The 15,753-nt window shown below is 45.9% G+C and overlaps 1 long non-coding RNA gene across 1 annotated transcript in view; it reads right to left on the reverse strand.

Moving 5' to 3' along the window:
* Window positions 1–15,600, reverse strand: part of LOC147752438 (uncharacterized) — an 82,417-nt gene extending 66,817 nt beyond the window's left edge. Inside the window, exon 1 of the long non-coding RNA XR_015314057.1 lies at window positions 13,017–15,600. This is a non-coding gene — a long non-coding RNA (uncharacterized LOC147752438). The remainder of the gene's footprint in view (window positions 1–13,016) is intronic.
* Between the last annotated feature and the right edge of the window lie 153 nt (window positions 15,601–15,753).

Here is a 15,753-nt window from a genome sequence, read left to right on the forward strand (position 1 = left end):
TAGTCGACGTAGAAGCAGATCAGGCCCATGAAGATGCTGGTGACGAGCGGTAACGTCGATGTACGGATATTTCTTGGAGCGGCGAAAAGAGTTCCTGTATGCACCTCTGTCGGGTCCGTTTTCATGGCCATGGCCTAACTCGTGCAGGCAAGTCGTCTTCTCCTCGGTGGTGCTTCTGATGTCGGCTCTTTGCCAAAGCCAAAGTCGCTGACAGATACTGCAAGTAAGGTGAACATAACATGGTCTGTTCTGCACTGCGCTTGCATTTGACAGAATACAACACGTCCAAGGAAACGAGCAATAGAATAAGCGAAACAGAAGCAGCGATCGCCAGGAACAACAGTTGCTGACAGTCAGACAACTGGGTTAATCTGCAGCATCTACCGTAAGTGTGTGGAGTGGTACGGTATGATCATGCCCCTTTATTTAGGTGGCATATTGTAAGTTCATACACCGGAGTAGGTGAAGAATCGGCAACGAGAGTTCAAATAAGCCAAAGATTAGCAAAAGGCGAAGCTTCGATGGCAGTGGTATTAATTTCTAAACCTGCACGCATGTCCTTTGTTACCTTGTAATGGGCTGGGAACTTCAGGAAAAGTGACCCTCGTCCAACGCACGCCCCTGTTGCCTCCCGCTATTTCCGTCAACTTACATCCCGAGACAGGGACAACATTATGCGCATGTATCTATAGTTTGTTAAAAGCAAGCGTTTGTAATCACCGTAAGTCTTTTACCATCTGGGCAACATATGTAGCAATAGAGAGACAGTCGAACACTTTGCTACAAAGCATCGACCCGATCGATTGCAGGATTTGCGCTGCATCAATCACTTTTTTATTTGTAATCAAATCCAGCACGACGAGTCCAAATAATTACACCTCAGCAGGATCTCTACTGGGTAGTGTTGAACCTGGCCGTCCTTGAGTAGCGATCTAAACAAAGACCATTCCACTTGATATCTATTGCAGAAAAAGTTAAACTTCGGATTCCCTTAAACCTTTCACAGTTATGGTAAACTGCAATGGTAACACACAGACAGAGCACAGAACAACGAGGATCGAGTTCTATCCTATTGTATCTATTGTATACCGACGATACGCGTATAGCAAACTACACCAATGTCCGTATCGAAAGTAAAATGCTTAGCGCGTATCGTTGGCGTATCGGCAAAGGCTGCTTGGAAAGGCGCCAACAGATAGTCACGTTTTAACATTAATTAGCATTATTGAAACAAGTTATGTCAAATCCCCGCTATTGTCAAGACGTAGAGGGAGCGGTAAGCGCGCTGTTCCGAACAAGGTTGCCCCACTGACTTTTAAAGCCGAGTACAAAGACATACGCGGCAATGAAAATGATCCTTTTCGGTACGATTCATTCGTGGTCTGTCTCACTTCCTATTTTCGTGGTTGTTTAGACGTCTTTGTATTGAAGCCACGAAATACGCCTCTTTTGCAATACTGCCCCATGGCGGTGTGTATAGCACTCAGTGGAAGGCACCACCTTAAAGTTGAGGTTACTACTACGAGGTTTCTGATTGTACTGAGGACACTATGAAAGCGATACTCCAAGGAAAAACTCTCGACACGGAAGTGGACATAGAAATCAAAAGAGAAACTGGCATCACTTAGGGAGCCTGCAGGTCCGAGTGGACGCGGCGTGAAACGAAGATCAACGTTGCACACGCTTGAAGAAAGCTCACGGGCCACAGCTACAGCAGCCAGCACAGTTTGGACGGTCGCAGCAGACAGGAAGGGAAATGACAAATATCACACGCTTTACCCGACCCAGTTTGCAATCCTGTTTTGCACTGCTACAAAGAGGAGCACGGTGGGGCCATGTTAGGTAGACGTTTTAACTTGAGCAGAGCAGAGAGGTTGATCCACGGCGATCCAACACCATCGCCGTAGATCGTAGCTTGAAAAACCTCTCTCTCTCTCTCTCTCTCTCTCTCTCTCTCTCTCTCTCTCTCTCTCTGTATATATATATATATATATTACACCTTCCCTTTGATTTTCACTCGCTCCAGGTTATCGTAACAACACTCTAACACTCGAGTGACACACATACACGCGCACATAGATTCTCACATGAAATCGGACAGAAACGCATCGATGCAGGTACACACAGGTTAGTGTTACCCACTGCTCGGCGTACGGTAGCACGCCTCTCTAAGCAGCGACGGCGGCAGCCGCAAACCACAGACAGAGGCAACTGTGCTGTGGCATTAGTTAAAGCTAGCGATAAGATAAGTGCACTCAGTGATTGAAGTTTATCTTTATGACTGCCTGCCGCAGCCGTCACCTCCACCGCTACTGCCAGCGCAGAATTACCCAGTTCGCCATGATGAAGGCGGTGGCTACGGTGACGCGATCGCCTCCACCCTACATTTACCATTGCCGCACACCGCAATAACATCATAAAAATGTGTGGCCGATTAAATAAGTGCGGCATAGATCGCCAGGCTAAAGGAGAGAAAAACAGTGAAAAGACGGGAGGTGAGTGGGGGCTGCTAGAGAGAATGAACATAGGATAGCCGAGAGCGAGGAATGTTAAGTCGAGGCGACGCGTTTGCTCCTGAAACGGTCCTGTTACAGAGGTGAACACAGACGCAGACCGTTCGAGGAGAACGGGCTGCTTCTGCCCTGTGGTGGGGCTTACCAACGGACGGCAGGAAGCCTGGGATCCACGAAAGTAAAAGGCTGAAAACGAGGCTATTAGCTGCATAGAAACCGCCCTGTTTCTATGTCTTATTGCTACTTGAAAAGACAGGTCATGTTTTGTGTTCAACAGTCTGTTGCAGATGAACTGGAAACAACAACGCGCCATGTTATCGTTTGAGGTTTAACGGCTTGCCTGACGCCTGCAGGCGTAATGTTAAATGACGTCGATGCAATTTAAGAAGTAGAAGGTTACATTTGACACGGACCCGTGTCCCTGTTTGTAGCTGAGTGCTTCCAAGGCAACAGCAATCACAGACTTTCCCTAAATTGACACAGAATGCTTAATTTTTATATTTGTAAAAGTCGTTAGAAAAATAAGCAAAAGTTGGTATATTATGCTGATGAGTCGTACGCTAGATCTCCTAAGCATAACATTAACACAGTGCATGCAATATTTATAATTTTATGCTTGTGCCACGTGAGTTCAATTTTTTTTTTTTTGAAATTGTGCCTGTAATGAAACAAACAGTACAGCCATCGAAACGCTCTGTATAGTCACGGCGATCATTGGAATATCCCGAGCAAGAGAGAGCGCTAGTTATGATAACGATGTTTGACGACAAACCCCATTTGTTCGTTCATCTTTCAATGGCCATTGATTCTCCCTTTTTTACTTAGCCTTTTCGTTCACCGAGTTAACGTTACCACCACTATCGACTCCTGTTCTGTTTTTAGGGCTGGAGTCTACTCCTGGTTAACAGCACTGGTCCTATGGTTCCGCGCGAGAGAAATCTGTGGGCATTAATGGCCTCCACTCTTATTTTGGCCCTCTTGTCTCGTCCGGTCTTTCACGAGCTGAGTCTATCTTTCCTTCGATTCTTCGGTATGCCTCAGTGCTTACTTCTCTTCAATGTCCTTTGGTCGCCTTTCTGATTCGCGACCGTATTGGTATACGCATTGTTGCGCAAAGGGTAACTGCTCGACCTGACGGCAGAAGTCAGCCGAAAGGATTTTCCGGCCATGCTATTGCTTGCTCTGTTTACGCTCGTTGTTGTTTCAACACGAAGTACGCATATCCGGGCAGGCAGTGAGTTATGCATTCGCACACCCGCCCATTTACTGACGCCCGTCCGTCCCGGATACTGCCGCACGCGGCAAAGTACCCATCCGAACACCTCATAGATAGCCCTTCGGTTCCCTTAAACACATCAGGCCAACGGCGCCAATCCCAATAGAAGACAGCAATCACTAGAAGCTTACTCCGATGATGCAGCAATGTCAACGCATTTCGGTATTTTACACTCGTTACGTCGAGAGCTGTGCCTATGTGTGCGATCGGTCCAAGAATTGTTTGTTATAGGACATCGGTAAGAGACTAAGAGAAACGATAGAAGGGCCAGGCTGTTCTGAGCAGTTGTCCCCTCGTTCGCCACAATGGGATGCAGGCCTTTTATACTTCTACTCTCGGGCTGTCCTTCAAACTGAATCCAAGCAGTGAGTAGTCGATTGTTAGAGTTTCCCCCTGTGTCCCCGACGGCGCCGACGTCAGAAGACGGGCCGCGTTTATCTCGAGAACCGAACCCGATATTATTACCACTACTCGAATCGGATTTAGTGAGAAGGAGACCGTTCCGCCGAACCACCGAGCCGGCAACAGGAGCTACACCGAGAGTCCTACTCGCAGGAGTAGAAATTTCGAGGGGAGACTGGATCTGCTAGATCGGAATTGTATGGCAAAAGCTGAAGCCATTTCAACTCAACATACATATATTTATAGGAGTTGATATGACTGCGGCACGCAAGACAGCTCTGCTAAGATTGCAGAGCATTGGATAGAGCATTGAATGTAAGGTCAGTAGGCAGCGAATATAAGTGCTTAGCAGTACAAACAAAAGTCAATTGTTGATTTCCTTTCGATCAGTTCGGCTAACACAAATAGAGATAGAGAGTAAGCAAAGATCTGCATGAAGTCGCGTGTAAATTTATAGCACCGCTAATTCTCCTCCGCAATCTCGCCGTGGCGGAGCTGAGCACGCTATTGAAATTTACGACAGCCAACATATATTTTGTAGCATTTATTATTCCGGCTTAATGTTCTATTCACAATATACTATCAGAGCCATTAACATCTTGCGGATATCTTTTGAAGGCCGATATCCTAAACCCTGATGCCTCCAAAGTGGTCATATGATGGAAACCAAATCCGAGTATATTACGAAGAGGTAGTGTATTGACATTTGCGCTGATCAACTGTGACTACACGGTGAGCTCAAAAGACAGAAAAAAGTTTCTGAACCTCATACAAGGATCACCTTCTTACAATAGGGACTTCGGCGCTTCATCTCTTTGATACATACGTTCAAATAAAGATTTACCTAAAAGAAGATATCCTTCACCCACTATGTCTGCCACATCATTGCTAATATTCATCTAGCGAGACTCACTGATATTAATTTCTCCTGTGAGAAAGCTACTGATACTGCCAATCGTCAACGATCAAATCGAAAACCGTTTCTAGCATGGCCATCCGGAGGGTCGTAGCCACCGTCAACCTCGAACAATCCATTATATCTACACAAGTAAAAAAAGAAAAAAAAAGAAAGAAAAAAACACAAAGCTGTTCCGCTCGCGAAGCATCTCATTTTTTTTTCTGTAGACGATAAATACTAGTAAACTGGAAGCAACAGCCGTCATCTCAACGTTTATTAAACCGAAGTCGTTTACACTCCGGGAGATGATAATCTAGTGACGTCCACGGCAGTGTAGGAAGCAGCGTTTGACAGAATCTGTTTCGTGTAAACACATGGATGATGGGAGTAACGTTTTACTGACGATTCAAAATCTGCTTCTATTACTGGTGGGGCAAATGTGCCCCATCGACTTATCGAGCGCCGACAGACATAGCAAAGCATAGTTTCTCATATGGAAGAATGGGAACTACCTTGGCACTGCGAATTCGTAAGCGTTTTGCCCGCCTGCCTGCGCCGATCAGATTATCTGTTAATAAAACGAGCATTACTGCTATGGGCATTGTGGATATGAAGTGCATTGCCTGTTCCGTACTAATTCTGTCAACTTTGCGTCAAGTGACGAAAGTCGTATTCATCCTGTCGCATTATCTATAACGCCCAACTACTATAACCCATCCTACAACCTGAAACAGGGTAAATATCTGTCAGTGGTCATCAGAACCTATCGAAGGTATTTAACCTTTACCCCAAACGCATGATAATTTCATCTTTTCCTACGACACTGTATGTACGCGTAGCTCAACGTTCTTCTTCAATACATTTGTTCCACCAACCCCCAGCACCTTCACACCCTCGCTTTCTGTCTGCCGTTTGCTATTTGCGTTTGTTTAGTTTCGATGTTCCTTTTTCTCAGCTGAACCTACTAACTTGTTCCTCTAGGGAAGCAATAGTAAACAAGCGCCAGATCACTACTGATTACCACAACATCGTTTCAGCGCTCGATGCCTTATTGCTGCGGCTAGTAGTAGGTCTATAAATAAAAACAACAATAAATAACTGCGGTTAATAAGAAAGGTCAGGCGCGGCCAGCATAAAATGACGAGCACTTTATTCTTTTTGCTAGCAGTTTACATCATCGGCGTGCTGATGCTGTCCGTGATGCTGTTAGATCTGTGCGTTTGGGTGCTAGCGATGAAAATGCTTGGCACTACGCATCGCCATACAGCTTTTGATAGTCGCGTACCGTTAGCATTCAACTTTCTAGCGTTCACGATGTTCCGGCCCCAGGGGCAAAGGCTTTTGTGACAGTGACAACATCAACAACTGTAGTTCGAACATGGTCCTGTCATGAGACACCCGCTCGACTCTGTGTCTGATGGTCTCTCTGCTGTTGTTGCTAACTGTAGATAGCGGCCTCGATAACCTTGCGTGGTGATAATGTCGATGATGATCAGTGTAACACGATTACGAAGTTTATCTCTATAACGTTTCCTATATATGCGGCAGCTACTGTTCGTGTGAGCTAGTTTAGCCGGAAAGGGCCCTAGTCAGACGGATCTAGTCAGGTCTAACTGAAAAAGAAAGCGCTTTTTTTCGTTCCCGCGTTCCGTTGCAAATGACTGTACCAATAGCTGCGTGGCACATTACGACCGGTTAACGAAGCTGCCATGTATACCTCGTTGTACATAATATGTACTATGCAGCGCTATGCAGACTGGTACACAGCGTAACAGCGTAGTAGAAAACAGCTTTTTTGGGTTTAAAGTTCTAGCTATCGATATTTAGTTGTCTTCGGTACAATTGCGTGCCTCTATTATATTCAAAACACCTGAATATATAATATCTATTTTTTTTATTATACGCTCTGAGTGTCCGTTTTACACTGGGGACTGCCGAAGCGATTAAATCACGCTAAAGGCAATCCTGCAAGGGGCGGCCATCGCTGCTAAAGTACAGAATATTTTGTAGAAAATAAGTGTCAAACGCAACAGTCACTTCGATCATTTTCTTTTTGTTTATCTAAGGGGCGGCTCCCGCCGTAGCCATCGCTAGCTGCGGTATATCTACTTCGTGATTTGCTCATAACACGTACGGTCGCATACCGGCACGGTTGAATATCATATCTCTTCACCGAACGGTTGCCGGCCAGACGAAGAAGAGATGGAATAGATTGCTGTGCTACTCACGTTACCTAAGTTAACTACTTCTGTGTCTGTAACTTTTATATTTGTGATGTTTGTTCTGGCCATTTCTGTAAAATACTCGATGGGAGGGAGCCCGTCGAGCTGCTGTTACCGCTAGCACAGGCCAATCCGGCCAATTAAACTTTATCCTTAGACCAGGCAAAGCAAACACAGAAAGGATAGCATATGCCCAACCATCATCATTGTCATCAACGCCTTTACTGCAGTCTACCCTATGTTACGGCCATCGCTATCCTTGCTAAATATTCAGCCATCCTAGGAAGCAGATTAGCACAACTGCCCGCCTCACTATCCGATACTCCATCTCTCAACACCTAGTGGTAGCACTACGCGACTGAATAGTGCTGATGAAAATGATCTAAACGCGTCTCAAAACGCAGCCAAGTCAGGTTATCGTCAGCCACCACGGACGCGAGAGAGCGCCGTTGATCTACTCTATTCGAGTCTCGCAAACGGCATTTTAAAAGACCTTCCATGCCTTTGCCATTGTGATATTGGCGACCAATCTGCTGTGGCAAGCAAATGTATAAGTTGCATCCATGACGGCCGAACGGTTCTGGTCGTCATCGATTCGAAACTACATTACGGCGCACATAATATTAATACCTACGGATGTAAATGCTCTATCTGCTCTCTAGCCAGCATTGGCTTGCTTGTCCTCGCAAAGACGGGTAGGAGATGCAACCGGCCGGCCGGCCTTCCTGCCTGGCGGACCGCCTGTTGGCTATCTACGAGAACTCGCTAACTCCTTCATTTTTCTGTCCGCCAAGTGCTGTCACACATACGTTGAAGCGTGGACGAGTTGTGAAAGAAACAACTAACAACTGCGTATGCCGCCGGCGCCAAGGAAGCGCCGACGGCTAGGAGTCAGCCAGTGGGCTGGGAAAAAAGAAAGAAAAAACAAAGGCAGCCCGCGAAACGTCGAGAGACGGGCACTCGACAGCTCGCATGTCCATAATGATGACATACATCATCAACTTGATGATGAGAGCGCGCCTATAGTCGACTCGACCCGCCGTCAATGGGCCCAGCGACGTCTGACCGTGAGGGATGGGCATCGGTGTATCAGTAGCTGCTGGCTCCTGTATACTCGCTTCTGTATTAACGCAAACAAAAACTATTATGATTTGAAATAGCTGAAAACGTTTTGGGGGTTACGAGTGATCAGCTGCTGCGGGCGATAACATCACATGGGTCAACGGCGTCCACTGCAGTTGGCTCATGGCCGTGTGTCATATTGCACAAGAGACCTTGTTTCGCATATAGAAGCCAACATAATGGGTCAGCCATATAGCAATTTAGTTCATAAGTCACGAGAGATAGTGGCGCACTTTTCTGTCCAGCTTGAAAGGTCGGCCTGATAAAGCCTTACGTATTAACTGTGTCCCGTTAGATTTGATGTAAATAACCGACAGAAGCTTCCATATAATCAGCCATATGACGTTGTATCGTAGAATTGCGCGATACTTGCAAAAACTTAACGATATATGCAAACTTCCTTCAAAGTGCGCACATCTAGCACACAAAGTAATTGTCATTTATTTTTTAAATTTAAATCAAACATTTCACCTGCTTCGAATTATATCCAAGGGCTCTTCTTGCAACGTATCTCTCTACGCAGTATAATTACGTTAAGGTCTAACTACGTAAAAAGAAGTATGCTACATACGACCGCGTCGTGAATCGCACTCCACTTGTTTGTCCAATTGTTACTTCGTTTTTCTTAAAACCCGTCCGAAGTCGAGCGGCGGCGGCGGCGTCGGCGGCGGCGGCGCGTCGCGCTGCTGCAACCAATGAGATCACAGAGAGACAGCTTTTCGCGCTGCCGTTCCCGTCCAACCAGAATTTATACGCTGCTAGATTTCGACGAAAATACATCATTGACTTGAACGCGGACGCCGTCTACTGTCGCGGCCGAACTAGTGGCGGCTGCTCGAGTGGTGCAGTCGTTCATTATTTCCATCTCGCTTGAGTGGATAAGCTCGTGCAAGTAAATTGTAAACGTCTCTAGCCTATACAACAACACGACTAACATTTAAACAATAATCATGATGATAAGAATAATGGCCATCAGCATCAGAATCACCGTCGGGTGCTAGAGACCAGTATCTTCATTATCATCTTAAGCAACCAGAGAATATGAATCGCATCAAACGGCGCCGATCACAAAGAACGGCGGACGCTACGGACAAACTCTCTACCAGTTCTATTATCGGATCTCGCTCTACAAATAGCAGCAGATCGCTGGCGGAGTTGACTGGCAGCGGGCTGGATGCCCTCGTAGTGTTAATGTGGGCTGTTGTCTTCTACTCCATTTCCAGTGCAAACGTCAATATAGAGAGGCAACCGCTATAGATCGTATGTAGCGATGCAAGGCTGCGGCCAGCGGGTCTGTTGTTTCTCCACCACCTTTAGTATCCTGCAATACACATGGGAAATAGTAACCAGCTGCCGGGCAAACTGTGTAAATGGGCTGTATTTAGCAACGGCTTTGTTTTGAGCACCATCCTGTTAACTATGCTAACTGTGATGCCTGAGGGTGATGATGGGGCGACAATTCTATGGCCGTCAACGATGGTGCAGAGGCTAGGCCGTACAGGTTCGCTGCATTTACGATATCTTCATTACGAAAAAACACGTCACACGACAAAAGTAGCGCGGTATAAAACAATAACAACAAAGCAATTAGACAAAAATGATTCGGGCGACGGCCGAGAGACTGGAAAATTGTTTGCGCATGCTTGTACGTAAGGTATATATACATATCTGCAGGTCATGATTTGCATTTTGCTAGCATTGTTGTGGTACATCTGTATGTGCTTCGTCGTAAAGCCGCTTCCAAGATGTCTTTCGTGTGTCATGCCGATTCGGTCAGGTTGTTGGCTGGACCAGCAATACAACAAGAAACCCATAATAACAAGGGTCAATAACCAGTGCACCTCGCTCGAGTAAAGCTGAAATCGGATTTCATTGAAGTTGGCCAATTCTACAAACAGTACCAACATCATTATCCATCGCCGTCAACCCGCGCTCCTCAGGTAAAGAAGAACCACATCGCTGTGGGAGAAGAAGCGGATGAAAACGGCAGAAGGGAGGAATGAGAGGACTGCACGAAATTTGTTTTTTCTTGCTCACAAAAGTCTTCGTCGCCGCGTTTACTGTCGCCGTCTTCACGTCAGTAGATGACGGAGGACTACGGGAATATGTACGTTGATCAGTAGATCAGAGTCTCTAATCAGAAGCAAAGCTGAGATCTGCATCAGAGCTTGCTGTGTTCGAATGACCGGGTGTAGGCGAAAACGCTTAGAGACTGTGTGCGTCGCAGGTGGAGCACAGGTTTGTCTACCGCCGCGGCAATCAACCGTCGAACGCCGTTTGCCGGTAGGAATTGCTGATTCGTTAAATTCGCTTCGTCAAATTGGTGATATCCCAAATTCGTTTGACCCCCCCGCGCGCTCTGCTTGGTTTCTCGACTAGAATTTTGCTATGCTCACCCATTCGACCGATGGCCTGGGTGCCACGGGTAAGTCGAACAGTTGCAGAGCAACTCAGTGATAGTGGATGATGATAGCGCAAATCAATCATAGATGTATGACTGTGTGTGACCGAGCGCGCCATGTATGGATCCGAGATACGTTTGAGTGAGTGTCGAATGTGAGGGCGTGAAGCTCTCATAATCGTCAAGACATATATCATAGTATACACCCATTCGAAACTCCCGGACGGTGCCTGGTGCACGACTCAGGGCTTACGTCCTACAGAACCAGGGGCGTGGTAGAATTCAACATGTTATTGAATGACAAAAACGCGGCTAAAGACTAATGCGATAAACCAGCTTTTAACAACTTGAGGCTGGCTCGGTTTATAGGACTTCCTGATAAGTGAAGTTCGCTAGATTCACGAAGAGTAACAGCTGATTTCGACTCTCGATAAGCCCAAACCGACGTGAAACGACGAAGCTTGATTTACCAACTGAAATACTAGAAACGTCGTATCATTTTTTCAGACTTAATTGCACAGATCTAGCAAACTGGGCTAACTTTCCCGTACACCGCTTTTCAGTTGTTATCAGGAAATTCAGTAAGTTTAACTATATCTGATGGCAGTAGTAACTATGATTCGATAATCAAGCTAAAATGATTGTGTGCGTGTTTTTCTGTGTGTTTACTGTTTACTGAATAAGCTGGGTTAGATGCAGAAGTCTGCAGTTGTCATATTTAATCAATCAGTCCAGTTCTAAGACAGATAACTGTAGTCATTATCACTACCTTTATGGTAAGTATTAATGTTTTCATAACCATTATTTCTTGACAGATAACGCCTTTATCGCAGGCAGAACGGGCGCAGCACCCTGAGATGTATGCACTATGGCGAATTGACGTTCTATATCACGTTATTTCTCTCACTAGCCGGCTTCTTCAATCGCCCAGTTTGTTCAGCTTATTTCCAGCCGTATCGGCATTCAATTGAAATCCATCAGAAATCACTGTCTAGTATCGATGCAAACACAAAACAGTTGTTGATAGCCATGCAGTGATACCAGTGTGTTCTTCTCCATCATCAGGAGTGTACTCCATCGTGGACTGCACCCTGCAAACCGTGCAGTATTGGCAAAATTGGCGCCAGTATCGCTGCTCCTGGAAGACCTGCACCTTGGAAGACACGGTTGGCTCGACTGCCTAACTCACGAGCTGAACTCTTGCGCACATGCGGTCATTATAGGAACCTTGGAGATCTACGGCTTCCTGCTTCTGCCGGGAGATCAAAGGACGCAGGATAGAGCATTCGGGTAACGCGTTCAGCGTCGTAAAAGCGACAGTCGTTGTAGACGCAATGGTTGTAATACGAACTCTTTGTAAAGCGTTCCCGCATTTATTACTATCTGTGTTAAGGAGCTTGTTGGCTGGCCGTTCGTACTGGTCGGTGCTAAAGAAGAAATAGCATTGACTGATCTCGATTGTTGAGCTAGGAGACAAATGTTTCCAAAGTATGCAACTCCGCCATAATTTCGTTCAGCGTTATGTAACTGTACAGTGCGTTGTTGAGTAGTGGGGCATTTCACATTTGACATATGTTAGACCCATTAACCAGGTGGCCAATTTGACTGCATTTCGAGCCTCTGATGCTTCCGTTTGAAACAGAAACGACCATTTTGTATTTGGGACCTTTGAAAATTTCCACTTCAGCTCGTGTTCGCCCTCAGTGGTTGGAAGTATTACAGAAGCACAACAAAACTCATTAGATTTAGAGGTCTTTACCACGATCGTATGGCGATGCCCTATTCTACTGTGTTAACAAACCCCTTAAACGTAGCCACGGTATTTTGAGATAAAGTCAGTTATTATGATGCCAATGCTGTCACACGACAAGACGTCTTAATTGAGTCCAATTTTGTCTCGCAATAGGTCTGCGTTCATCTTGCAGTGTTATGCCCATAGCAAAACCTAGTGCTAATGATATGGCCTTGCACTTCGAAACGGCATTGGGATATTTGAAATGAACAAGGGCTACTAATTTTAGCGTAGGGTTCAGGTTTAGCGCAGGTTTAATCACAGTTTCCAAACTCCCCGCAAAATGACTCTTCTTTTGCCAGAGTTGCTGTTGTAGAAGCAATGCACACGCGAGTTTATAGAACCTCTAATAAATTACAGAAAAAGTAAATAAGATTAGAAAATACTTACATTTTTAGGTAAGAGTCCTTTGATTCACTCGGCGGAGAGCGTTTTAGCGGTAACTGCAGATCTATTTCTAACCGGAAAATTGTTAGGGTCGCAGGTGGCCGTTCTCAGTTGGGTCGAGGCTAAGCATTAAAAAATTTTTTCGTTCCTTTTTTTTGTCAATTAGAACGACTATATATTTCATGCAGTGATCGAATGCCAGACTTCGCTGGGTATGTAGGTGGGATTTGGCGTTTGAAGCCGTTACAGGGCATGATTACTCTGTCGATCGGCGTGCTTTCTTAGAGACTTCGTTTAGCAGACTCGGCTCGTTCGAGATTGACTGGTCTCAAATGTAGTTCGCAGCCCAAAGCGGTCGACGATCGCGCAAAATTATTGGACATTTACGTGGGTGAAAAGCAAACTCGAGAATCGAACTCGCGCGCACCAGGAAGTGATCAATCGCGGCACCATTGTGCGTGTATCCCTCTTAATTAAGCTCACACTACGATCGTTATTCCTTTAACAGCAATGTTAGCATTTCTGCTCCTAATCATATGAGCTCCATTCACACATTTTGCTGGTAGTGATATTTCTGGTCGGACCCGGGTTTTCAGGGCCGAGCTGCGAACTTCCACCTTGCACAAGTTGCTTAAACCATTGAGATATCGAACGAATAGCAAGGCGTAGTAGCACATGCAGTAATACGAACGGAAGGGATATACATATACGGAAATAGAGTAAGAATTGGTAGGGGTGTAAAACTTCGGGGAAGGCGTGGAAATAGAATTTTAAAAACCTCCTTTTTTTTTTTTCTCTCGTTTTTTCTTTCAAGTATTCGTTTGACCTTCCTTTATTCTAATATTTTTTTGGCATCAATTTCCCTATCACTAGCATTGCACCGCGTTGTAACGATAACTAACAAATAGCCAGATCTGTTCCGTCGGCTGCTGCCACTTATGCAGGCGTACAAACGAGTGGAGGTTGGTGTCATTGAGGTATCCAGTTCAGAACAGATTCACCTACCCCTAAGCTTCATTACCGATCGCGCAGTCACTGCCACTCTTCACACTGAAATTCGCGGTTTCTGATTTTGCCTGAGGGTTGTATATGAATATCTGATGCTGCTGATGACAGGTCTATTGAGTGAGAGTTCGTCGCAACGATGCCGTAACCAACGCGCAGGCTAAATCGAATGCTCAATAGATGGAAATACGTCGTTGAATTGCGTCTCGCCCGTTTCTGTCATTGCTCTAATTAGGACAATTATGATTACGCTGCAGAACCTGGACGCATGGATGGTGGACACATAGGTGTATATATATATATATGTTGATATGAGAGGTCCACGTCCACAACTTCTCTTCGATGCTGTACCTGATGTTGAGCGAGTAAATCTGTATGGTAGTTACAGTAATCGCAGAACAAGCCAAGGCACCTCGCGTTTCCGGAGGTGCGAAACACGAACACAAGTCAACACGATTCACGAATCAGTCAACTGCTGCACCATGTTCACGTTCCTCTCCGATATGGGCAAACAGCACACACGGTATGGTCGATAAATAGCCAGCGTTGCCAGTTGTCGACTACACCTCACATCTTCGTCGTTGTGGCAGCGAAAAAAACCACCGTTGACGACATAATAGGCAAAATCACTGAACGCTGCCGCCCCTGTGCGTCACCCCTCGGCGTGCACGCGCTAACTACGAAGAGAACAAAGTTGAAAACTAATCTATTATTAGTGAAAAACTCTGCCAGCACTCACAGCACTCGATTGACTTTCCCAACGTATCACCGGGTGTATAAACAGCACAAACATTCCCTTTTTTTTTTTCTTTCTTTCTTTACACACTTCGTTACCAACGGCGGAAAAGTAAACGACGTAGGGTGATAACCTCTTCTTTGCCTGCTTCGATTTGATATCGATCCAAATCAATCAATCAATCAATCAATCAATATTAGTGATCAATTGGTTACTGGACTGATGGCAATTAATCAAGCAGACGACAATGGGTCGTTCGTCGGTAACCCGGTTAGTAATAAGCTTTCATCTATTAATATTCACTCGGTCGCGTATGATTCTTCACGTTTTCACAATAGTGATTTTAGTATCGACCGTTTGATCACCGTTGAAGCGCGGGTTATTGATTGGCTTTCAAATATTGCAACGCAGTTTTTGCTTCGAACCTATTCGATCAAACTGATTCGATCGTTCAATTGCAATTTGCTGCTGTCTTCGGCTTTGTCTTCGTTTAAATCGTGCCCTATTCACGCTTTTTCTCTTCACGATCACACCGTTGACGCAGCACTGATATACATTGAACGACACACGATCGAACGACAGCTCCAGCAGTTTTACAGTTCAGTAAAGGTGGTCGTAGCGGCCTAATGCTATCATTAACCAGCTCAGGCTGGCTGGCTGGCTGGTGGCCGCGCTGCCAGTACAGTCCGTACCGCTGGCGGTGGTCCGCCGCGCCTGCTGGTCACCACTGGCTGTCGCTAATGCTCGACCGAGCACCACAGACCTGACCGCTCACCGAAGCGCTTCGACTGCTACTAAATGCGTTCACCTCTCATATGACACCGTCAGGCAGGCAGGGGGATATTGAGGCGTTGAATGGCATCAGCCCCGACAGGGGGCGCCAGTGGACGACTTCGATCTTGCTATCAGTCCGAAATCCCGCCCAGTACGAACGGCCCTTTCCACTCAGCTGCAGCGAGCCCCGCCCCGCGAGAGGGTGGCCACAATAGCTGCCAGTCG

The sequence above is a fragment of the Varroa jacobsoni genome, unplaced genomic scaffold (assembly GCF_002532875.2).
Source record: "Varroa jacobsoni isolate VJ856 unplaced genomic scaffold, vjacob_1.0 scaffold_1255, whole genome shotgun sequence".
Taxonomy (NCBI): Eukaryota; Metazoa; Arthropoda; class Arachnida; order Mesostigmata; family Varroidae; genus Varroa; species Varroa jacobsoni.